General features: G+C 42.5%; 1 non-coding gene across 1 annotated transcript; it reads left to right on the forward strand.

Annotated features, from left to right (window-relative positions):
* The first annotated feature begins 1,816 nt into the window (after positions 1-1,816).
* Positions 1,817-1,921, forward strand: LOC128054877 (U6 spliceosomal RNA). The gene has a single exon (XR_008200028.1). It is a non-coding gene; the product is annotated as a U6 spliceosomal RNA (small nuclear RNA).
* Positions 1,922-26,711: the final 24,790 nt, after the last annotated feature.

The following is a 26,711-nucleotide window of genomic DNA, read 5'->3' on the forward strand; positions in this document are numbered from 1 at the left end:
AGGAACCTGGAATATTAGGTCCACAAATCAAGGCAAATTGGAAGTGGTCAAACAGGAGATGGCAAGAGTGAACGTCGACATTATAGGAATCAGCAAACTAAAATGGACTGGAATGTGTGGATTTAACTCAGATGACCATTATATCTACTACTGTGGACAGGAATCCCTCAGAAGAAATGGAGTAGCCATCATGGTCAACAAAAGAGTCTGAAATGCAGTACTTGAATGCAATCTCAAAAACGACAGAATGACCTCTGTTCATTTCCAAGGCAAACCATTCAGTATCACAGTAATCCAAGTCTAGGCCCCAACCAGTAACACTGAAGAAGCTGAAGTTGAATGGTTCTATGAAGACCTACAAGAAGACCTTTTAGAACTAACACTCCCAAAAGATGTCCTTTTTATTATAGGGGACTGGAATGCAAAAGTAGGAAGTCAAGAAACACCTGGGGTAACAGGCAAATTTGGCCTTGGAATACGGAGTGAAGCAGGGCAAAGACTAATAGAGTTTTCCCAAGAGAACGCACTGGTCATAGAAAACACCCTCTTCCAACAACACAAGAGAAGACTCTACCCATGGGCATCACCAGATGGTCAACACCGAAATCAGATTGATTATATTCTTTGCAGCCAAAAATGGAGAAGCTCTATGCAGTCAGCAAAAATAAGACCAGGAGCTGACTGTGACTCAGATCATTGCCAAATTCAGACTTAAATTGAAGAAAGCAGGGAAAACCACTAGACCATTCAGGTATGACCTAAATCAAATCCCTTATGATTATACAGTGGAAGTGAGAAATAGACTTAAGGGACTATATCTGATAGATAGAGTGCCTGATGAACTATGGACGGAGGTTCATGACATTGTACAGGAGACAGAGATCAAGACCATCCCCATGGAAAAGAAATGCAAAAAAGCAAAATGGCTGCCTGAGGAGGCCTTACAAATAGCTGTGAAAAGAAGAGAAGTGAAAAGCAAAGGAAAAAAGGAAAGATATAAACATCTGAATGCAGAGTTCCAAAGAATAGCAAGGAGAGATAAGAAAGCCTTCCTCAGCGATCAATGCAAAGATATAGAGGAAAGCAACAAAATGGAAAAGACTAGAGATCTCTTCAAGAAAATTAGAGATACCAAGGGAACATTTCATGCAAAATGAGCACAAGAAAGGAGAGAAATGGTATATTTTCCATAGCAAAGACCACTTACTTTTTATTTGTCTTGTAGGGAAAACATCAGATCTAACCTTTGGCCTCTTCTCTGACATGCTTCTGTCTACTGCAATCAGCTGTGTGTTTCCATGGTATCAAACAAACAGCACGAACAGGAGATTGTACACTAAGGGGTTTTGACAATGGAGATCGTTATTTTAATCAAACCTGGGTATGTTTGTGTTTTTTATGGGAAAAAGAAAATTTTCCCGTGCCATTTAAATAAAGCATGTGTTCTCTCTGCTTCTCTGCCTGTGGTTTCTTTCATTGGGAGGAAGAAGAAAGGCAATAGTTCTGTATTGATCTTACCATCTCCCACTTAATTTACACCCTTTATGGTCATGGGTGGATATTCCTGTGGCAAAGGAAGCTGCAATTAATTCCCCCATCAATGGTAAGCATCTCTTAGCATCCTTACCCCCATCCTCCCATCTCACTTCCAATGTAAAAATACTTTCCTAAGTCAAGTGAGATTGAGGGGCCACCCTGACTCAGGGATAGGAAGAGTGCCAAGAGAGGAGGTGATTGTGGTGCCAAGCAATGATGCAGGAAGACAGTAGCAGGGAGAAGGAGGTGTCTACCAGATGCTTAAAGAGAGAAAAGTCCTGTTTCCTTCAGCAGTTCATGTACTAAAATAGGAATAATAAAGAGAAGATTATCATGGACCTGTGAAAGGATGATAACACAAATTCATGAAGCATCTTATATTTTTGGAATCTAATAAAATGATATCAGTTCAGTTCAGTTGCTCAGTCGTGTCTGGCTCTTTGCAACCCCATGAATCGCAGCACATCAGGCCTCCCTGTCCATCATCAACTCCTGGAGTTCACCCAAACTCACGCCCATTGAGTCAGTGATGCCATCCAGCCATCTCATCCTCTGTCGTTCCCTCTTCCTCCTTGCTCCAATCCCTCCCAGCATCAGAGTCTTTTCCAATGAGTCAACTCTTCGCATGAGGTGGCCAAAGTACTGGAGTTTCAGCTTTAGCATTATTCTTTCCAAAGTAATCCCAGGGCTGATCTCCTTCAGAATGGACTGGTTGGGTCTCCTTGCAGTCCAATGGACTCTCAAGAGTCTTCTCCAACACCATAGTTCAAAAGCATCAATTCTTCGGTGCTCAGCCTTCTTCACAGTCCAACTCTCACATCCATACATGACCATTGGAAAAACCATAGCCTTGACTAGATGGACCTTTGTTGGCAAAGTAATGTCTCTGCTTTTCAATATGCTATCAAGGTTGGTCATAACTTTTCTTCCAAGGAGTAAGCATCTTTTAATTTCGTGGCTCTTATTTGCAAAGCAGAAATACAGACACAGATGTAGAGAAGAAACATGGATACCAAGAGGGAAAAGGGGAGGGTGGTGGGATGAGCTGAGAGATTTGAGACTGACACATATACCTCACCATGTATAAAAGAGGTGACTAGTGAGAACCTGCTGTATGGCACAGGGAACTCTACTCAGCGCTCTGTGGTGACAGGAACAGGAAGGGAGTCCAAAAGGGCGGGGATTTATGGATATGTATGGCTGACTCATTTTGCTGTAGAGCAGAAACTAACAATATTGTAAAGCAGCTATACTCCAATAAAAATTAAAAGAGAAAAGCTCGTGTGCGCCTGGCCAGACACTTCCCTACCAAACCGGCCGAGGCTGCCCTCCTTTCTCGCACACACCCACTTGACTAAAACTCTCTTTGTTAACTAAGGGTGCCCTTTGACTTTCTCAGTTTATTCACATCTGGGCGTATTAAAAAACAACAACACCCTTTGAGACTTCAGCCCAGCCTCTAAAAGCTCAGGATTAACTCTAAGACCAATAGGACCTTGCTCCATGTCTCAGCTCTTTACTTTATCTGGGGGGGGTGACACTGGAGGAGAGGAAGCAGAAACAAAGGCAACATTGGTCACTAGTGAGCTAGTGACACTTAGGCAGTTCAGATGATAAACTTTTAGGGTTTCCAGACTGAGAGTTTCTGCAGGTTGACTGTCATTGGAAGGCACACAGGAAGGGCCTGCGTTTCCCCGTCGCTCCCTCCCTCCTGCTCTCTCCCTTCCCTCATTAGTTACTCCACCATCATAAAGACCTCATTATTTGGAATTGTCTTAAAAGCCTTTTGCAGAAAAACAGTTCTCTCCTATCGCCTTGAATGTGAGATATTTGACCCTGAAATGCACCAGCTGTTTAGTGCCCTGACATTTTTATGGCTGGTGAGTTCACACCAAGAACTTGGCCTTCCGAGTCGGCTAGCAGCACTGCTAGGAGAGGTCAGGCTGGCCCTGTTTCACTGGGGTGCTGCAGAAGGGTTAACGCAAAGGGGAAGGAGTCTCTACCACGCAATCTGGAGAAATGGTGCTTCCAGGGCAACTGGCATAGACTTGCCCTCATGAGCATGTGGCGCAGGTGACCCTGACCAGTCCTGAAACTATCCCCATGAAAACCAAAACATTAAAATCCTCCCCACAGATGACTGTTCCCAAGCTGCCTTGTCCTGATTTCCATGCGGCACACTGGAACCTGCTCATCCTTGAGTTGTCTGTTTCTGGCGTACATGAACTGGGACCCACGCAGGCTTCCATAGTAGTTTCACTTCCCTTTTTGGGAGCTGGGCAGAGCAGTTCTATCACTTTCCATCAAAGGATGTCATGGTTCTGCCTCAGAGGTCTCTGGGTACCAGGGAGTCACTGCAGCCCACTGACTAACTTGCATTAAACACACTGTCCTGATGGCATTGTCCAGCAGTCACACAATTGCTTAGAGCAGATTACGTTTCAGGAGCAAAGAGGCTCATTCCTGGGTTTCCTTTTGTTTTCCAGGCAACCGTGGTAACACGGATCCTCAGAGCCCAGTGGGAGCTGCACTGAAAACGCATGCATTGATTTAGTCAAAAAATCTGACACAGCTTTTCCCTGTACAGATTTCAGTGACCTGGGCAGAGCGAAGTTGTAAGAGGAGGAAGGAGAAAATCTAACTCACTGGATGGGCCTTCTGCTCTCATCACTGGGTGGCCACAGCTGGAGGCGCTGTTTGAGCAGACACTGCATTTTATATGCAACCGAAATGCTTCCCAATGAGGAGGCTTCAAAACTCTCAGAGGCATCCACTGACAAGAATCTTTTAGCTCACAAATTATGAAGGAGACACGGCAGTGGGCCTCACACATTTGAAGAGGGAGATTTATCCTCTATTTCCCTAGAAGGCAGGGCTGCAACCATGGGTTAAAATCACCTGCACACTGATTTCACTTCTCCTAACCTAAGTCGCTCAGTCATGTACAACTCTTTGTGATCCCATGGACTGTAGACCAGGCTCCTCTGTCCATAGGATTCTCCAGGCAAGAATACATGAGTGGGTTGACATGTCTTCCTTCAGGGGATCTTCCGGACCCAGGGATCGAACCGGCGTCTCCTGAGGCTCTTGAGTTGGCAGACGGGTTCTTTACCACTGAGCCACCCTAACCTGTAGAGATGCTCCCAGCTCCTTAAACTAACAGCAACTAGACAAGCTGCCTCATAAGACACTGAGTCCACCCATCCTTAGAGGCATTCAAATCTCTAGAAAATGGCCATCCATCCCATCAGGGATGGAGTCAGCAGTTTAGGACTAAATGGCAGGTTGGATAAAGGATTTTTTAAAACTTTTTTGGGGAAATGATTTCAAACTTAAAAAAAAAAAAACTGCAAAAATATCATGAACATCCTATCTCCGTTTCCCAGATTCACTTACTATTAACATCTCACCCCATTTGCCTCATTTTTTCTCTTGTTCTTGTATGTATGTGTGTACATGTATTTTTTTTCCCTGAAAGATTTGAGGGTAAATCACATGTATGTGTGCTGTGCTTAGACTCTTTGCAACCCCATGGACTAGCCAGCCAGGCTCCTCTGTCCACGGGGATTCTCCAGGCAAGAATGCTTGAGTGGGTTGCCATGCCCTCCTCCAGAGGATCTTCCCAACCCAGGGATCGAACCCAGTTCTCCTGCATTATAAACAGATTCTTTACTGTCTGAGTCACCAAGGAAATCCCAATTGCATGTATCATGGCCGTTAATTCCTGAATACCACAGTATGCATTTCCTAAGAACAGGGCTACATTCATAAATTATTTCACATTTATCAACTTTATAAATTTATACTGATATGTGTGTCTGATCAACCATCCATGTTCCAGTTTTGTCAGCTGACATAAGAATGAATGCCCTTTACATCATTTCACCCCTCCAGAAAAGGATCTAGTCCAAGATGCAGATATTGCATTTAGTTGTCATATCTCTTTAGCCTCTTATCAGCCTTTGTCTTTCATGACATTGACATTTTTTAACACTAATCCTGTGGATGGAGAATGGCCACCACAAAGATGACCGTGTTTAGTCCCCAGAGCCTGTGAATATGTAATATGTTACCTTACATGGCAAAGAGGGCTGTGCAGATGTGATTACGGATCCTGAGATAGAAAGTCTTTCCAGCATCATCTAGGTGGACCCAGTGTAATCTTATAAGGGTCCTTACGAGAAAGATGCAGGAGGATCAGAGAAGATGTGAGAACAGAAGCAGAGGTAGTGTGACTTTTGCCTTTGAAGATGGAAGGGGGCCGTAAGCCAAGGAAAACAAGTACCCACCCCACCTACTTCTTTCATGGTTTTCACTTTTTTTGTTGTTTGTTTGTTTGTTTAGAATTAGGTAATATATTCTCAGCTGGAAGACACCACACATGGTGTCAAGAAATCACATCTCAACACACTTTTGTCTGTCCCTCATAGGTGACATAAGTGCTGATCACCCAGTCAAGGTGTCACCCAATTTCTTCTCTGTGTAATTAATTACAGGGTTTTGTTCTTTTTCGAAATTAATAAGCAGTCTGCTCCTCACCAAAATATCCCCATAGGTTTGGCATTCATCAGTGGTTTTTGGCTGAAACAATCTTTATAATAATTACAAAGTAATGATATAGTTCAGTTCCAACATTCTCTCTGCATTTACCAGTTGGTCTCAATGTTCTACTGTAAGCAAGATTCCACCTACCTCTTCCACTGTTAATTATCTATGATTAATATGGGCTCATACAGTCTTGTTTTCTCAGTAATTTTTTTTATGCTCAGAGTGTTCTAGATTTGACCAGAATGAGCCCTCTCAAGCTTGCTCCTGTGTCCTTGTAACATATCATATTTTTAAAAAGCATTGTGATTTTCTAACAAAACTAAAGTTTCCAGGTTTACCTTGTACCTACCCTGCCTCAGCCTTGGAGTGAGACATCTCTCCAAGGACTTCTGATGCCTTTCAGTGGGCATGTTATTAGAGATCAAGATTTATTTTGCTTCTTGACCCTTTCCACATAGTGAGGAAACATATACCTGTATATATCCATATAACACACATACACAGAAATCTGTGCTATGCTTAGTTGCTCAGTCGTGTCCGACTCTGTGTGACCCCATGGACTGTAGCCCACCAGGCTCCTCTGTCCATGGGGATTCTCCAGGCAAGAATACTGGAGTGGGCTGCCATACTCTCCTCCAGGGGATCTTCCTAACCCAGGGATTGAACCCAGGACTCCTGCATTGCAGGCAGATTCTTCACTGTCTGAGCCACCAGAGAAGCACAGAAATATACATGTGCATGAAAACAAACATACCCATAAGATGTTTTAGAAATGATAACTCACGCCAATTCCTCAAATTCTACTCTATCCCCACAGGGTCCTTCTTGTCTCCTCTTCTGTATTTGTATGTCTCTCCTTCCAGAGTGAAAACTGCAAGTCCTAACCACATCGACACATTTACTCATTTGCTCACTCCTATACTGAATATAAAAGAGCTTCTGAATTGCTTCTTACACAACACTACTGAAAATTAATCTACTTAAGAGCACAGAATTTGTATACAGTTTTCTCTACTTCCCCTCCCCACATTCCACTCTCTTCCAGACTAAGAAAGATAATCGAAAAATGTGTGCATAAAATTACTTGGATTGGCTCTTTTTTCCTCCCCCTTTCGTAAGTGTTACGTGTTAGTTGCTCAGTCCTGTCCGACTCTTTGCAGCTCCATGGACCGTAGCCTTCCCTTCTGCAGGTGATCTTCCTGACCCAGGAATTGAACTCGGGTCTCTGCATTGCAGGCAGATTCTTTACTATGTGAGCCACCAGGTTATAGTAATGTTTTGAAGTACACTGCTGCTGCTGCTGCTAAGTTGCTTCAGTCGTGTCCGACTCTGTGCGACCACATAGATGGCAGCCCACCAGGCTCCGCTGTCCCTGGGATTCTCCAGGCAAGAGCACTGGAGTGGGTTGCTGTTTCCTTCTCCAATGCATGAAAGTCGTGTCCGACTCTTGGTGACCCCGTGGACTGTAGGTAAGCTCCTCCGTCCATGCGATTCTCCGGGCAAGCATACTGGAGTGGGTTGCCATTTCCTTCTCCATGAAATACACTACTTTTTTTGTTTCCATTTTCTTTCAGTTTTGGTTAGGTTTTGTCCCCTTCTTAATCTTACTAATTTTATGTTTTAAATATGCAGTCAACTAACATCCTTTCAAAGTCAAAACTCTATGAAAAAGATATACATAGACTCTCCTGTGTCCCTTTCACTCAACTCTGAAGTTGTAGGTACTCAACACTAACATTCAGTGGAAATGATGCCTGGTTGTGGATGTGTCTGGTAGTGAAAGTAAAGTCCAATGCTACAAAGAACAATATTGCATAGGAACCTGGAATGTTTGGTCCATGATTAAAGATAAATGGGATGTGGTCAAACAGGAGACAGCAAGAGTGAACATCGACATTTTAGGAATCGGTGAACTAAAATGAAGAGGAATGGATGAACTTAGTTCAGATGACCATTATATCTACTATTGTGGGAAAGAATCTCTTAAAAGAAATGGAATAATTCTCACAGTCTACAAAAGAGTCTGAAACGCAGCACTTGGGTGCAATCTCAAAAACGACAGAGTGATCTTGATTCACTGACAAAGGAAACGATTCAGCATCACAGTAATCCAAGTGTATGTCCCAACCGCTAATGCCAAAGAAGCTGAATGGTTCTAAGACCTACAAGACCTTCTAGAACTAAAACCAAAAAAAAAAAAAAAAAAAGATGCCCTTGGTGGCTCAGAGGTTAAAGCATCTGCCTGCAATGTGCAAGACCCGGGTTTGATACCTGGATCACAAAGATTCCCCGGAGAAGGAAATGGTGACCCACTCCAGTATTCTTGCCTGCAGAATCCCATGGCGGGAGGAGCCTGGTAGGCTACAGTCCACAGGGTCATAAAGAGTTGGACACGACTGAGCGACTTCACTTTCACTTTTCACTTTTCATCATAGGGAACTGGAATGCAAAAGTAGGAAGTCAGAGATACCTGGAGTAACAGGCAAGTCTGGCCTTAGAGTACAAACTGAAGCAGGGCAAAGGCAAACAGAGATTTGCCAAGAGAACGAACTGGTCATAGGAAACACCCTCTTCCAACAACACAAGAGATGACTCTACACATGTACATAACGAGATGGTCAACGCCGAAATCAGATTGACTATATTCTTTGCAGCCAAAGATGGAGAAGCTCTATACAGTCAGCAAAGATAAGACCAGGAGCTGACTGTGGCTCAGATCATCAGCTCCTTATTGCAAAATTCAGACTTAAATTGAAGAAAGTAGGGAAAACTACTAGGCCATTCAAGTATGACCTGAATCAAATCCCTTATGATTATACAGTGGAAGTGAGAAATGGATTAGAGATTAGATCTGAGAGAGTACCTGAACAACTATGGACGGAGGTTCATAACATTGTAGGAAGCAGTGACCAAAACCAACCCCAAGAAAAAGAAATGCAACAAGGCAAAATGGTTGTCTGAGGAGGCCTTACAAATAGGTGAGAAAAGAAGAGAAGTGAAAGGCACAGGAGAAAAGGAAAGATAAACCCATCTGAATGCAGAGTTCTAAAGAATAGCAAAAAGAGATAAGACTTAAGTGAACAATGCAAAGAAATAGAGAAAAATGATAGAATGGGAAAGACTAGAGATCTCTTCAAGAAAATCAGAGAAACCAAGGCAACATTTCATTCAAAGATGGGCACAGTAAAGGTCAGAAGTGCTAAGGACTTAACAGAAGCAGAAGAGATTAAGAAGAGGTGGCAAGAATCACAGAAGAACTATACAAAAAGATCTTAATGACCCAGTTAACCATGATGGTGTGGTCACTCACCTAGAGCCAGACATCCTGGAGTGTCAAGTCAAGTGGGTGTTAGGAAGCATTTCTATAAACAAAGCTAGTGGAGACAACGGAATTCCAGCTGAGTTATTTCAAATCCTAAAAGATGAATCTGTTAAAGTGCTGCCCTCAATATGCCAGCAAATTTGGAAAAGTCAGCAGTAGCCACAGGACTAGAAAAGGTCAGTTTTCATTCCAATCCCAAAGAAGGGTAATGACAAAGAATGTTTATACTACCGCACAACTGCAGTTTTTCACATGGTAGCAAGGTAATGCTCACAATCCTTCAAGTTAGGCTTCAGTAGGATGTGAACAGAGAACTTCTAGATATACAAGCTGGATTTAGAAAAGGGGGGAGCCAGAGAGCCAATTGCCAACATCCACCGGATCATCAAAAAAGCAAGAGAGTTCCAGAAAAACTTCTGCTTTATTGAGTATGGTAAAGCCTTTGATTGTGTGGATCACAACAAACTGTAGAAAATTCTAAAAGAGACAGGAATACCAGACCACCTTACCTGCCTTCTGAGAAACCTGTATGCAAGTCAAGAAGCAACAGTTAGAATTAGACATGGAACAAAAGACTGGTTTCAAAATTGGGTAATGTGTACATCGAGGCTATATGCTGTCATCCTGCTCATTTAATTTATATGCAGAGTACATCATGCAAAACATAGGGCTGGATGAAGCACAAGCTGAAATCAAGTTTTTTGGGAGAAGTATCAATAACCTCAGATATGCAGATGATACCACCGTAATGGCAGAAAGCAAAGAGGAATTAAAGAGCCTCTTGATGAAAGTGAAAGAGGAGAGTGAAAAAGAAGCTGGCTTAAAATTCAACATTCAAAAAACTAAGATCATGCCATCCAATCCCATCACTTCATGACAAATATATGGGGAAACAATGGAAACAGTGAGAGACTTTATTTTTGGGGGTTCCAAAATCACTGCAGACAGTGACTGCAGCCATGAAATTAAAAGACGCTTGCTCCTTGGAAGAAAAGCTATGACGAACCTAGACAGCATAATAAAAAGCAGAGACATCACTTTGCTGATTTCTGATTAGTCAAAGCTATGGTTTTTCTAGTAGTCATGTACGGACAGGAGAGTTGGGCTATAAAGAAGGCCAAGCGCCAAATAATTGATGCTTTTGAACTGCAGTGCGGGAGAAGACTCTTGAGAGTCACTGGACTGCAAGGAGATCAAACCAGTCAATCCTAAAGGAAATCAACCCAGAATACTCATCAGAAGGACTGATGCTAAAGCTGAAATTCCAGTACTTTGGCCATCTGATGCAAAGAGCCGACTCATTGGAAAAGACCCTCATGCTGGGAAAGATTGAAGGCAGGAGGAGAAGAGAATGACACTGAATGAGATGGTTGGATGACATCATTAACTCAGTGGACATGAGTTTGAGCAAACTCTAGGAGATGGTGGAGGACAGGGAAGCCTGCATGTTGCAGTCCTTGGGGTTGCAAATGTCAGACATGACTGAGCGACTGAACAACAACAACAAAGCTGTAGATACTCAACTTGAACACTTTCTTTTATAATGATAAATGTAAGTGTTCACTTATTTTTCCTTCTTTTTTGCACAAAAGGTAGTATGCTCTTTTGCAGTGAGCCTTTTACACTTAAAATCTGCTGGAAATTACTCCATATTGATTCACATAGATCTTCAACTTCATTAAAGTTTGCAGCTGCATTGTATCCCATTGTGTGTACTGAATGTGTGTGTGTGTGTGTGTATTAAGTTGCTTCAGTCATGTCTGACTCAGCGACTGTATGAACTGTACCCTCCCAGACTCCTCTGTCCATGGGATTCTTCAAGCAAGAATACTGGAGTTGGTTGCCATGCCCTCCTACAGGGGATCTTCCTGACCCAGGGATCAAACCCGCATCTCTTATGTCTCCTGCCTTGGCAGGTCGATTCCTTAGCACCACCTGGGAGGCCCCTGATTAAACATAGTTTATTCAACCAATCTCCAAAATTTTCCAGTTACATATATCATTGCAATAAATAACCTTGTGCTTCTCTATTAATTATTGTTAGAGGTTTATTTCCAGTATAAATTCCTAGAAATGGGATCACTAGGTTGAAGAGTAAATACCTAGGTCATTTTATTAAAGATCGTTAAATTCCCCTCAGGGGGGTTGTACCATATTGCTTGCCTTCCAGCAATGTGTTGGTGAGCCTAATGGATTCAATCAGTTCTTACAATTTCTACTGTTACCCGCCCTCACCGGCAACAAAGCACCGTCATCTCTTCTCTGGACTATGGCAATGGCTTCCTAAGTAGTCTCTCTGTTTCAGCCTTTTCCCTCCATAATCTATTCCCAACACAACAGATAAAGTGATATTTTCAAGGTGTATGTAAAATCGCTGCAGTCTGCTGAAGCCCTGCCTAGCTATCTCACTTAGAATAAAGGCAGCAATTCTCACAACAGTATCTTTGGTCCTAAACGGTCTGGATGCCAGCCTGGTTCCATCACCCCTCTGACTTCATCTGTCCCTGTTACTTTCCCTCTTTCTTCCTTTGCTTCCTCTTCTTTCTTGATCATACCAAATGCTGACCTACATCAGAGTCTTTGCACTTCTGTTTCCTTTGCCTAAAACCCACTTCCCTAAGCTACCACATCACTTTCTCTGTCATCTTCTTGAGAGTAATTTTCTTTTTTTTTGGCTATGTCATATGGCTTGCAGGATCTTAGTTCCCTGACCAGGGATTGAGTCCAGGCCCCAGGCAATAAAGATGTGGAGTGCTAACCACTGGGCCGCCATGGAATTCCCTGAGGTTTTCCTAATGTAACCTTCTTGCCACTCAATTTACAATTACAATCCACACATATCCCAGCAACCATCCCTGCTCTCTGCTCTCCTTCATAACACTTATCACATATTTTACATACTATTTTTTTTTATTATGTCTCCTGCTCCAACCCCACCCATTAAAATAAAAGCTCCATGAAGTCAGCGATATTACTCTGCTTTGTTCACTGAGGATTCCCAGCACCTGAAACAAGGTCTGACATACTAGAGGATCTCACAGTGTGTGTTAAATTGAGTGACTGACTTCAATATCCCATTCTCTTTGATAGATCAAATATGCAAAAAACAGAGATGATTTTGTGATTAATGCAATTGATGAGGTGCCGGGGTCCAGCCCCGGTGGATCCAGGGTGATTCGAAGGTGGGGACGGAGTCGGCATCCTGGAAAAAACTTATTTAATTACAGATATAGAGGGAGATTAGAAACAGATAGTGTAGTAGGAGAATTAGTGGAGAAAAGAGGCTGAACAACTGGTTTACATGGAATACCAATCACCACCTATGTAGGCCACAGGCGTCTTTCCATTCTCCCAAAGGAGAGGAGGAACTGAGGCCTCCCTGGTCCGATCTCAGAAGCCCAGGCAGAATTAGCAGGCTTGGTGAGTACCCACATTTCAGATGGGAATTCAGCCAGGAAAACGGGGAGCGAGGAAGAAACGACACGGGGGAATCAGTCTTTCCAGAAACTGATCCGATTTCTTTATTTTTCAGGTTTGTTTATATACCTTTTTGTTATACATGGGGACGAATACAGAGTCACGTGGGGGTCAGCAGACCTGACCCTTGTCACAATCAGGTGCTTCATATAAAATTATATAAAGGTCTTATGAGTTTCATCATCTTTTAGCCATGAGGTCTGCTGACATTTTATGGCCCTTTCTGATACTGGTCAGTTAACCAGAAAACTTATTTTTCCAGGGATGATTTTTTCTTAAATCAGGCGCCACCCTCCAAATAAAGTTGCATTCCTATAGGGTGAGGGTGTAGTGAGCTACAATCAAGAAAGGAATTTACTTAACCTAAGGTTTAACATGATTAATCTTAAAGGTTAATACTTATTTCTCCTATATGCTAGTTATATTCATTATAAGGGCAGGAATATGGAGATTTAGCAGCAAATATTGGCTCAACAAATGTAAACCCTTCACCAATGTTCCCCTTAAGATCTATTTTGTTTTAAGATAGTGATAAAGTTACATAGCATAGTGATTTATAACAAAGTACAGTGATCTATAATAAAAGAGAGAATTCATTAACTCAAAAAGTCTAGTATTGCTAACATCAAAAACTACTATATTTCCTTTTCTATATTCCAAATCATTGATTAATATATTCCCAGGTGCCTAAGGATATGGAGGCCTGATGGCAATCATTGACTCATCAATGAAAACAGCCCTATGCTAATACTCCAAACTCTCTGTGCTGTTTATGGTTGAGAGGTTGTCACACACACACGAGCTAGTCTGTCAGCAGAGGGGTTTGACCTAAGACATCCTTGTCACTCCCAGGGCAGGGAATTAGCAGTAATTATTGGCAGGACAAATGAAAAAACCCTTCACCAATATAATTCCTAATCAACCCACTATACTATACTAATGATCTTCTAACTTCTCAAAAGAGTCTGTATTTAGAAAGTTTTAAAACATCCCGTGCCTTTCACAGTTGGGAGGCTGTAAACAATCACATGCGGCCGGACGAGCCTGATCAGGCAGGCCAGAGAACCTTCAGAGTTCGTAAGTTGAAACACTCTTGTCACACCCAGGAATTTTTATTAACTGGAGCTGCAAGTTAACACCTTCTCTGAGAGAAATGGTTATGGGGGAGAGCTCCCCATAAAGTACTCTGGTTTGGGGGTAGATGCTCGGGAACAGGGGGTTTCCTGAGGCTTGATCATGACTTTGCGTATGCCAAGCTTCCTTCCTCATGACCTTTGCCATGGGCGGAGTTCCTCACGCTGGCTCCCAACGATGAGGCAATTACCAATACATTTTCTACAAAATAAATCTTTGTTGTAGGGACTATTGTGTGCATCATAGGATATTTAGCAGTGGCTCTGGCCTCTACCTTCCCAAGTTGTAACAACCAAAAATGTTTCCAGACACTGCTAAGGGTCCCCTGGGGAGTAGTATCTCTCCCAGTTGACACCCTTCCATCTATGCTTATGTTCCTAAAATTAAGCCATACATGCACAAAAAGAGCAGAACTTAATAATAAAAGTTTAAACAAAAAATATCACCATCATTTGGGAAGAAGATTTTCCAAGAAATACTGGGTCAAAAGTTAACCAAAACTACATCTAAGATCTGTTTAAATAGGGTTGCCAGATAAAATACAGGATACCCAATTAAATTATAATTTCAGATAATAATTTTTTAGTGTAAGTATGTCCCATGCAATATTTCAGACACATTTACACCAAAAAATTTATCTGTTGTTTATCTGAAATTGAAATTTAACTGCAGAGTTTGATATGTTACTTGCTAAATGTGGCAACTCTATAAAATAATGAGTATATACGTTGTTACCTAAAAAAATACAGCTACAATATATAGTACAGCCCAAATTCAAAGGCAAAGTTATGTATGTCGATGCTTTCATTTCTTAACAAGAGAAATGACTAAAAATTAACTAAAAGTTTAAACAATGAGAAAAGCACAAAATAAACTGAAAGAAAACAAAATTAGTAATATAAAGGAATGTCTCACAGCTAAGTTAATTGAAAGAGGAACTCTTGCCCACTCTAGTTACAGCCTTGACGGTAAGACTAATACTTGGAGACACTGGATTCTTGGGGAGTGCTGAATACATTCTGATGACTCTACATCTACTCAGCCCTTTTCTGGGTGCCCTATCTCTGTCTTCTGTTGGTATCTTTTTTCTTTAGATATACAACCACATGTCTTTGCTGTGCTATGTAATGTCCGTAAGATTTTATCTGCAGCATTTGATCTTTTGACTAGAGGAAGCTCTTTAGTCACAAGTATGGACATCATTGCATAACCTGGTGACTTCAGAAAAGGCCTACTTTGTGTCCATTTAGTTGATTCAGTTGGATTAACTGAGATTGAGTGATTCTCATTGTCTCTCTCCATCATTATCTCTACAGATGAGTTCAGTATTTTCAAGGCATTTCTCTGCTACATCCTTTTAGACACATTCAGGATGAGATGGTTAGATAGCACTATCAACGCAATGGACATGAGTCTGAGCAAACTCCAGGAAATAGTGAGGGACAGAGGAGCCCGGTGCAGTGCAGTCCACAGGGTTGCAAAGAGTCGGACATGACTTAGTGACTGAACTACAACAGGGAGATGGCAACACCTCCCTGATGGCATGGGCACTCAACACATGCACCTGTAAGTGACTGGACTCCCTGAAGGAAACAATTGTATCAACCAACTTTGAGAACCAGGATGGGGACAAAGAAGTAAGGCCTATTGTGTATGATTGGTTATCACCATATGGTCATTTCCCAAGCCATATTCTTCTTATCAGTGGTGGCCCTGCTGTAAAATTTCAGTTCGAAAGAACATTACAACGGGAAAAAAATCCCAACCTTTATGTAGCATTTCCTAGGTAGTAAACACAGGATTTCCTGCATCCGAAATGACTTCAACCAATTGCTTGTTCCTTCGAACATGGCCTGGTGACAAATTTGGACACAGTTCCATTAAGTGCAGATAAGCTTGTTGATTGAAATCTCCTCTAGCTGAGCAAGGGGTTTGGCCACATGTGCAGAAAGTTCACAAAGCTGTCCATCCCCATGGGCCTGCGAGCTGCAGAAATGAGTTTTTATCTCATACCGATTCCTGCTTGGTCTTAGTATTTCTTGGGTTTCCATGGCCCCCCAAGGAGACTACAGGTGCTGAATCACCTGTTTCTTCTGAGAGCTCAAGGCGGCAGCGTGGAGGGTTAACACTGAACTTTTGAACACGAGCATTTGTGAGAGGGAAGGGGTAACTTTCCAACTCACACTCTCCACGGGAAGGAAGTGTGTTCAGTGGAGGGGACGGAATCCCTCTCTCTTTCTCTGACATAATTCTGGTCACACCAGGATAATTTGTAAATCTGCATTAGAAGCAGTTCCTTTCCCCATTTCCCATTCCTAATAAGGTGCTTGTGATGAACTAAGTGAGTGGAATTCTCTCCCCAGACTTCAGCCCCTCTTTGTTTTAAAATCCTTTAGTGAGCTGCTGCCGGAAGCCTGTGGTTTCGTAACTCCCAAGATGCAGTGTTGGCCTGGAACACATCTGTAGTTTAGTCATCACAATGATGTTTCAAAGAGTCACAGCAACCTCTCCCATTTGCCAAAGGACAGAGGATGTATGGGATTTTGATTCTATAATATTCTATAGAAATATGGTATCCATGCCACTATGTGGAAGGCACTGGGGAGGAAACCTTTTCAGGAAAAGCCAGGTGAGTCTTTGGGGTGAGGATTTGTAATATTTCCATCATGTTGCCTCAGTTGCTGTCAAATATAAATACCAGCTGTGTACCTGGACATAATCCCTCTGGCATGTCTGTGCTCATAGACCTCAGATCTGCAGCTTTAGTGAATCAGTGAATTGCTACCATTCACTTCCTTAATCCCTCTGGGCTTGGTAGTTGAGAATCAAGAACTATCTGTTTACCCTATCTTCAAGTTTTAATAAATTTATGAAAATGAACTCATTAAAATATGGCTGTATAAATTTGCATGCTTAACATTTCAGAGGCAATTTCATTTTAGAATAATAAGTATCATTTAATAAGGCTAGGCACTACAATAAGCATTTGTCATAAAACAACCCAATAAAAACCCAGTGACTCATATTTTGCAGAGGAGGAAACTGAGGCTCAGGAAAAGTAAGAAAAATTTACCCAAGGGCACACAAATTTCAAACATAATCTGACCAAAAAGTCTGAGCCCTTATAAATATTCAATCTTAAAAATTTGCAAAAGACACTGAACTGCCCACCTAATACTTCTTTTCACTTCTATGTTGATGATGCTATTCTCTGAGATTAAAAATTGAAACTAGAACAGAGCTTGAGGCCATTTTGACTCACTGTTGCAAGTGGGCATTTTCTGATGGTAGAACAGTAATCCTGGAATCTGGAGGCTGGGGAGACATCAAAGGGCTACTGTAGCAAACACACAAGGTTCAGTTTCCTATCACCTCCTCTTTCCTCTGCTAACCGTCCTCTGCCATCAGTGTGGGGTCAATCAGAAGGTTCCCACACTCCTAAATCAAAGAACGGACAAGTGACCCAAGCAAGGCACACAGAGCTGAGGGACGCCAAATCTGGTTCCAGTGACAGGCCCTGAAGAGACTGCCATTAGCTCTTGCTGTCCAGAACTCAGGAGCTTCTAGTCCTTTCTGAAGCTTAGCTCTTCAGCTTTCCCAGCAATTCTGAGTATGGGCCAGAGTCAGATTCTGCTGCTTGGAACTGAAGGATCCTACAAATGTCTAATCTGGGGTGTTCAAAGGACTGAGGGGCCAGACTCTGCTTCTGTACCCTTTGTCCTTGACAGTTTAAACTGTGACCGTCTAGCTCAGTTCTTGGGGCCTGTAATTTTTATTTTGCAAATGGGGGCTTCCCAGGCGGCACTAGTGATAAAAGATATACCTGCCAATGCAAGAGACCAGGGGTCTATCCCTGGGATATCCCCTGGAGTAGGAAAGAGCAACCCGCTCCAGTATTCTTGCCTGGGAAATTCCGTGGGCAGAGGAGCCTGGTGGGATACAGTTCACGGGGCCAAAAATACGGGAACAGGACTGAGTGACTGAACACACAGCACATTTTACAAATGAGTATCATATGTGAAATGAATCGCCAGTCCAGGTTCGATGCAGGATACAGGATGCTCGGGGCTAGTGCACTGGGATGACCCAGAGGGACGGTATAGGGAGGGAGGTGGGAGGGGGGTTTAGGATGGGGAACACATGTACACCCATGGCAGATTCATGGTGATGTATGGCAAAACCAATGCAGTATTGTAATTAGCCTCCAATTAAAATAAATAAATTTATATTAAAATTAAAAAATAAATTGCAAAAGAAAAAAAATACATAAGGAGAGGGTGGCACCTTAGGAGCCCCTTTAATCTCACCATCCTCTGTACACAGTCAAGACAGACGGGAACAACTGCTGCCCCAACACACCCCGCTGCCAACACTTTCAAACTTGCTTCCAAATCACGTCTGAACTTTCCTTTAAACGACTTATTATAACCAGCAAACTGTACGACAGCACATTCTTTGTATACACATTCAATGTTGGCAGTTTTTCTTATTTCCTACTCCATGCCTGTCAAAAGAGATTTGCTCAATAATTTCTTCTTTAGAGCTATTGAATCTGAAATTTATAAAATTTTAAGGGACCTTCCAAATACAAGACCAAATCTAAAGAAGTTGATCAGAATTTTTAAGCTACGTTTCTCCCTATTCTTCATACTATCACTTTCCAAAAAGGCAAAAATCTAAAGCTCCTTGTGAAAAGAGAAAAACAGAGGCTCAAACCTAATTCAGTTTTTTTGGCTTGAGATGAAATGCAATCTTATGTTTAGCAGTGAATATCTGGGGTTTTTTGGTCAAAAATAGATTTCTCCTCTTTTCTATTTTTATAAATGAGCTAAAAAGCAATGTGAACAATTGAAGGGCATCTAAAGAGCTATATCAGGGTTGGGAGGTTTATGGCAATGGTGGTTGGAATACATAGTCCTCAGGACAGGAACAAATTGAATTCCAAAAGTTCAGATGGAAGTTTGTTTTTAAAACTTGAAACATATTTTCCATTGGAAATCATATTTAAAATGATAACTGTAGCCTAAAAGTTATCCTACAAAGGGCTTTCAGACTATCCTGAGTCCTGACACTACAGTAAATAGTCCTGGTTCACATGGTACAGAGAGGAACTTGCTGAAACCTGATACCTCTTTCTTTACCCCTCACCCTAGCTTCCCAGCACCCTTTGCTTCCCTAAATCTCCTCTGGGGCCCTCTCTCTGGCTTTATACTTCCTCCAGGTGCTACTACCCTCAGGTCACCTGCAGCAAAATTACACCAGAGGCTTATTAAAATGAAAATTACTAAGCCCTATCTCTTACACAGAAATGTCTATGAGTGAATTCCTAGAAGGTCTCTGCATTTTAACTGGCTCCCCAGCTGATCATTTGGCACACTGAGGTTTGAGACCTGCTGTCCTGAGTGTTTTGCTTTCCAACTGCCTACTTTCACCTCCACCCCAAATCCAAGTTTCTGTTCACTCCAGCTCACTGCTCTCAGCTCAAGTGTAGATGACAGCAAAAGATTAATGTAAGTTTATGGAATACTTGGGTGATGGAATCCTCAGGGTTCCTGCCCTCTTATCTACCTGTGAAAGCCCCTGATAATCATTTTTAACAACTGTGTATATTTCTTTTCAGGTGGAGCTAGACAATTGTGTGTGTGTGTGTGTCTATGGCAGGGGGCGGGAGAACTGGAATTATATACGTGGAGAGATTTTTGCCCTACTTTAAAAAACTTAATCAAATGTATTTTCCAACCTGTTAAGTATTTTGTGACAATAGAATTTTAAGTGATTACTTAATATTTTAATTTTATGACAAGTTTTTTGACAAGTTTCCTATCTGTTGAACACGTGTCACCATCACAAATAAGGCTGTGGTGAATATTCTTGTATATAGTCTTTGACAGAATCTCTCTGCTTGCCCTTGGGATTCATTTCTGGAAATAGAATTCAGAGTTTCTCACTGCACACTGCCAAAATGCCCTCTGGAAGAAATCGTACCAGTTAACGTTCCCAGAGGCTGGGTGTGATAGTTCCCTTCTACTGACTGCACCACCACCAATATTGAGTCATTTCAGGATTAGGAAACTTTCAGTCACTTTTCTTTTTTTAAATGAGGGATGATCCAAGCTGTGACTTCAAAGAATAAGGGGATAAGGAAGAGAGATCAATTGGAGCTGTGGGCAGAGTCCCAGAGTGTGATTCAGGAGCTGGGGCCTTGGAACCTGGACTTTGCGACTGTCAGTCTGTCTGAGTCTCTCTGTGAACCACACCCATAGGAAGGCTGAATGGATCCTAAGGCCACAAGCCAAGCAGAACCACTCACCTGGCAGTGCCTCTCCTACATTTCCAGGCAGTTAATCAGTGGTCCGCACATGTTTGGGTAAGAATAACACTGGCAAAATTAGAATTTCCTACATCCACCCAGAGATCCCAATTCAGTCATCACGAGGTACAGAGGAAACTGTTTTGTTATGATCCCGATGTGAGTCTACCATCAGTGGGCCTGGCACCTCACTTGGAGAAATATTTAACTAAAGGAGGGGAAGATCATCTCTGGAGGGCCAACCGTATAAACACAAACTTATCTCAGGAAATCATTCCAGTATTGTTCTTTCCAAGAGGAATCCATTCCGAGCAGCTTCACAATATTATGATGATTCTTTTGCTCTGTATCAGAGGGCCCCAGTGTTTTTGGTACCAGGGACCAGTTTCACAGAAGGCAATTTTCCCATCGACCAAAGGTGGAGGGCAGGGGTAGAGGGCTTGGGGATGATTCAAGTGCATTACACATACTCTGTGGCTGCTGAACTAGCCCAGCTGGTAATGTAGGTGATGAGCAGCTGTAAATACAGATGAAGCTTCACTTGCTCACCTGCCACTTACCTCCTGCTACGTGGTGCACTGTGGCCTGGGCGTTGGGGACCCCTGCTCTACATTAAAAGAGACACCTGTCCTTGAATGATGTGCTACTCCAACTCACCTAGCTTTCGGTCCACCCCCAGGGCTCAGTGTCTTTAACTATTACAGAGGTAGCTTATCAGGTCATCTTTCCTCCTCCAGCCTCATTCCTGAGACTAAGCTGGTTTGCTAAAGCTGAAACTCCAGTACTTTGGCCACCTCATGTGAAGAGTTGACTCATTGGAAAAGACTCTGATGCTGGGAGGGATTGGGGGCAGGAGGAGAAGGGGATGACAGAGGATGAGATGGCTGGATGGCATCACGGACTCGATGGACGTGAGTCTGAGCGAACTCCGGGAGTTGGTGATGGACAGGGAGGCCTGATGTGCCACGATTCATGGGGTCGCAAAGAGTCAGACACGACTGAGCGACTGAACTGAACTGAACTAAAGCTGGTTTGGTGCTGAGTAGTGCTCGCCAGAAAGAAATGAGAGCAAATGCAGGCAAACACTTGTGATGGCACAACCCTCTGTGGCGTAAAAGCAGCTTGTGAAATAAAGGCTGTAGTAGAGTCATAGCCCAGGAACCTCCCGCCATCCCAGGAAAGGGCTCTGAGGCAAAGCACCTCAGCCTGGACAACAGTGAGGAGAAAATCTGCATTAGCATCCAGGATTCCCATTTGCCAGTTCCAGTTACCATCTCAATGTGTGCTTGAAGGGTCTCTGTCAATACTGCTTAGATCTGAATTCAAGTTCAAGGGAGATAAAAAGAGTTTGCAGATCTGAAGTACAGGTACACCTTAACCTCAGGCAAAGTAGGTGGTTACCCACATCTGTGGGCTGAATTGCATCCCTTCAAAATTCACAGGAGTCCCTTGGACAACAAGGAGATCAAACCAGTCAATCCTAAAGGTAATCAACCCTGAATATACATTGGAAGGACTGATGCTGAAGCTGAAGCTCCAATACTTTGACCACCTGATGCAAAGAGCCAACTCATTGGAGAAGACACTGCTGCTGGGAAAGATTGAAGGCAGGAGGACAAGGGGATGACAGAGGATGAGATGGCTGGATGGCATCACGACTCAATGGACATGAGTTTGAGCAAGCTCCGGGAGATGGTGATGGACAGGGAAGCCTGGCGTGCTGCAGTCCATGGGGTCACAAAGATTCAGATACGACTGAGGGGCTGAACAACAAAATTCATATGTGGGAGACCCCATCCCTGGCACCTCAGAGTATGACTACCTTTGGAAATACGATCTTTAAAGAGTAAGAGGTAACTGAGGTTAGATGACGTCACTAGGGTGGGCCCTAATCCAATATGATTGGTAAGAAGAGGCAATTAGGACACAGATGCGCATGGAGGAAAGGCCCTGTGAAGACGGAGAGAGAAGACAGCTGCCTAGAAGAGGCCTCAGAATGAAATGAACCCTGTGGAGGCTGGGGTCTCGGACTCCTGACCTCTAAAATCAGAAGGAAAAACTGGTTCTGTTGTTTAAGTGACTGTAGTCTGTAGTACTTGGTTGGGGCAATCCTGGCAAACTGATACGCTCACTATAGTATGATTTGAACAACTCTCTCTCCTCTTGATACCCAGAATATTACCATGAGAGGCAGTTGGTCCTCTGGCTTTGGCTATTCAGTTTAGTAATCTCTCAACATTAAACACACACACTTGTAGCTCCTTCTGAGCCAGGCAGCTGGTTTACTCATCTCTATTCTCAGACTGCATATCAGAGTCTCAATCTAGTGGAATTCAAAAAACATTTATTAAGTACTAACTATATGCCAGACAAGCTAAGTGATAAATACTGTAAAATATAGATGTGACCCTGGTATTTGAGACACTGACTGTCTGGGGAGGGAGAATGATGCTCGGTCTAAGGGCTGTGATGGAACGAGCTTTGGGAGGACAGAGGTGGAGATGACGAATTTTGCTTGAGGGAGCTGAGGAGGCTCCAAAGAGAAGGTGAGTTTGAAAGGATGAGTAGGAGGTTTGCAGATGAAGAAGAAGGAAATTCTGACTAAATGGAATGGTATGTGTCCAGACGCAGCAGTATCAGATCAAGTGCGTTTGGAAATGATGAGAACCTCAGCAGAGCTGGAGTATAAATAAGATTGTTGGGAGAAACCCAAAGGGCCACAGGCACCATCGCCAGGATGGTGGGCAGGACAAAACCACTTGGCTGTGAGCACATTGGTCCGGGGTCCTCCAGGCCCCCAGACTCTTTCAGCATGTCTGCAGCACGCGGATGGGCCCTGCGATTCCAGCTCTAGTGCCTGGGCTTTTAAGAATACAGGGAGGCCAGCATCAGAACCCAAGTCCCCCATTTCATCTTCCCACGCTTGGCTTTCCCTTCTGGGGAGATGGAAAGGAGCCAAGTAAGAGAGGAGGACTGAGCTAGCCCCTAACATCTGCTCAGGAGAACATAATATCTTTATTGCTGTCTGTGTGTCCAAGGTTCAGTCAGCTTGTCAGAAACTCTGATGCTGTTCCTACTCCTTTCTGTGTGGTCACACCAGAATCTGTGTGTTTTGGCGAATATCTGATACTCTTCCTATTTATAACTATTTCCCATGTTATTCACTTATAGAGCTTCTGGAGTCCAATGTTCTGTCAAATCTCAGTTGGCTAGGAGTACGCAATAGTCATTAACACCACAGCTGGTTTTTTTTTCTTTTTAATAGCTTCCATGTATAGCTCAGTTGTTAAATATTCTTAGATAAGTTTAAAACTGTGTTAAAACACATATCTAGCTGGGTAAAAATGCTCATTTGTGTTAAGCGTCTTTTAAAATTAAAATACCAAAGCTAAAAATAAAAGTTCATCATTATCCAAATGGTAAAATATTCATTTTTGCCTTTTCAAGTATAGAAGAGTAAAAAGTATTTCTGAAAATGTATTTCCTGTCTGATCTAAACCAAAGCATAATCTTTGCTCAAAGTAAAATATCCTAGGGCTCTGTGCAAAGAACCAAATACCTTTTCCCTTTCATCTCTTCTGCTTCCTTATAATCTACTTCAAGAATAACGAAGTTTGGTAGTTGCCTATTCAAATGTTGAATTTCTTTTCCATACAGAATTTTTAATACCTTATTTAAAAATTGACTAGCATATCTCTTAATTCCATAATAATCTTTTATATCATTTAGCAGCCTTTTAAGGAGAAGGCAATGGCACCCCACTCCAGTACTCTTGCCTGGAAGATCCCACGGACGGAGGAGCCTGGTGGGCTGCAGTCCATGGCGTCGCGAAGAGTCGGACACGACTGAGCGACTTCACTTTGACTTTTCACTTTCATGCATTGGAGAAGGAAATGGCAACCCACTCCAGTGTTCTTGCCTGGAGAATCCCAGGGACGGGGGAGCCTACTGGGCTGCTGTCTATGGGGTCCCACATAGTTGGACATGACTGAAGTGACTTACTAGCAGCAGCAGCAGCCTTTTAAAATAATATCATTATTGAAATGTAATTCACACAACATAATCCACTCAGTTGAAGTGTACAATTCAATGGCTTTTAGTATATTTACTAGATTGTGTAACCATCACCACAATCAATTTTAGAATATTTTCATTATTCCAAAAAGAAACCCCACACCCTTTAACTGTCACTCCCTATTTCCCCTCATTCTCTCCCCTCCAGCCCTAGGCAACCACTAATCAACTCTGTGTTTATGGATTTTCCTGTTCTTGACGTTTTCTATCAATGGAATTATACAATATACAGTCCTCCATGACTGGCTTCTTTTACTTAGCATATTTTCAGAGTCCATCCATGTTATAGTATGCATCAGAATTTCATTCCTATTTCTGAGGAACTCAATTGTATAGGTATTTATACACCTATTTTGCTTATCCATTCACTGGTTGACAGACATTGAACTGTTTCCACATTTTGGCTGTTATGAATAATACTGCACAAGGTTTTGTATGAACATGTGTTTTCATACATTTTCTATGGCGTCCAATTGCTAGGTTCTATCATTTTGAGTGCTTTTCCATGTTGAACACTCTCAGATTTCATAACTAATTAACAGAGGGGAAGATACTGGTTAATGCTGTGTCCATGCACACAGGAAACAGTCCACTTTTTTACCAATATCACTACATAATTCTCTGGCCAAGATAAGAACTGAGTAATAACTCATCTTTGACTTATAGAAAGACAAGAAAGGATAGGGTCTATTTGGGGAGTTCAGATTTAAATTTTCTCAATGTTCCTTACTAACCATAACACTTTAGGCATTCTCAATTTCCTCATTTGTAATATGGACAAAATAATATCACCATACAGTACATGGATTAAATGAAGTATTTTTAAACGTTTATCATTGTATCTAAAACATAGTAAGTGATCAATAAAAAGCTGCTTTCAAGTGGTTTGGTTGGAATACAAGTAGAGATAGGGAGCAGAAGGTAAGTTGGACTCATAATGCATAGAGACGTCATGTGGGCAATGAGAAGTTGAATGTTAGATCTCTAAGCAGTAAGGAATCACAAAGATGCTGGTGTAGGGGAGCACCAGCGTTAGAGCTGAGTGTTGGCAAGAGCCTGTAGAAGGGGATAAAGTTGGGCTGCTCTTCAGAAGGCTATCGCAGGAGTCCTGGGAGAAGGTAATAAGGGTCTGAGATAAAGCAGAAAGCATAAACATTTAAGTGAGGAGCCTATTTGGAAGTCTTTCTATAAAGGCAGCCTATATAGAACACAGAGACTGCTTAAATTTTGAAGGCAAAAGAGAAGCTGAAGCTTTTAAGCCTATACCCAAGAGAACAGTGATGTCATTAACAAGGAAAAACGGTTAAGAGAAAAGATAAGTTCATCTTTGGCTCAGAGGGGTCAGAGGCACCTGTGAGACACGAGTGTGAAGGTGTTGAGCAGACAAGTAGAAATGGGGACTAACCATGAAAGGGTGCAGGCGAGAGGTTCTGGAGGTATCAGTACCTGCCAAGAATGTGGGGGACTCGGTAGGTGACAGACCTTCATGGGAGGGTTGAAATTGCCATCAAGAAGCGAAGGACAAGAACTGAGGAGAGATGGATGAAACCTGTCTCACATGCCTAAGGAGGTTGCTAACAGGGAAATCCTTTCCAGCTGTCAAGTTCTGCAAAGACTCAAATTGATGAGAAACAGAAGAATGAACAGCTGCTGTGGAGAAGGTCAACCAGTGGTGCAAGTGGGATTGAGTTTTTGATGGTTCTGAGAAACAGTCAAATGAAATAATCACACTGCTAGTCCTTGGAAAGGATACGGTAACAAAGGAGCCATTAAGCCAAGCTATTTTTGACAAGAGATTTTCTCCTCTATGCCTCAAATAACCAGGTTGATCGGTCCAACTTTCCTGATTATTCCAACTGCATTTTAAGTCTGCATTTTCAGTCATGCTTCCAAATTAGAGTGACAATTCTTGGGGGGCTTCTATGACAAGGCACTGGTGGAGGAATCGAGAGTGCCATCCACTGTCCCTTTGAAGGAGACAATTTCTAGAACAAACTTTTCTCCATCACACATTTTGCATCACATCTTCAAAATATAAATAGTTCCACATTTGAAAGTTTGCAGTCAGTCAAAGGATGATGGTCTGTTGGTGACATCTGCCTTTTCAGTTCAGTCGCTCAGTCATGACCGACTCTTTGCGACCCCATGAATCACAGCACACCAGGCCTCCCTGTCCAACACCAATTCCCGGAGTTCACTCAAACTCACGTCCATCGAGTCAGTGATGCCATCCAGCCATCTCATCCTCTGTCGTCCCCTTCTTCTCCTGCCCCCAATCCCTCCCAGCATCAGAGTCTTTTCCAATGAGTC

Source organism: Budorcas taxicolor, chromosome 10 (genome assembly GCF_023091745.1).
Source record: "Budorcas taxicolor isolate Tak-1 chromosome 10, Takin1.1, whole genome shotgun sequence".
In the NCBI taxonomy this organism is placed as follows: domain Eukaryota; kingdom Metazoa; phylum Chordata; class Mammalia; order Artiodactyla; family Bovidae; genus Budorcas; species Budorcas taxicolor.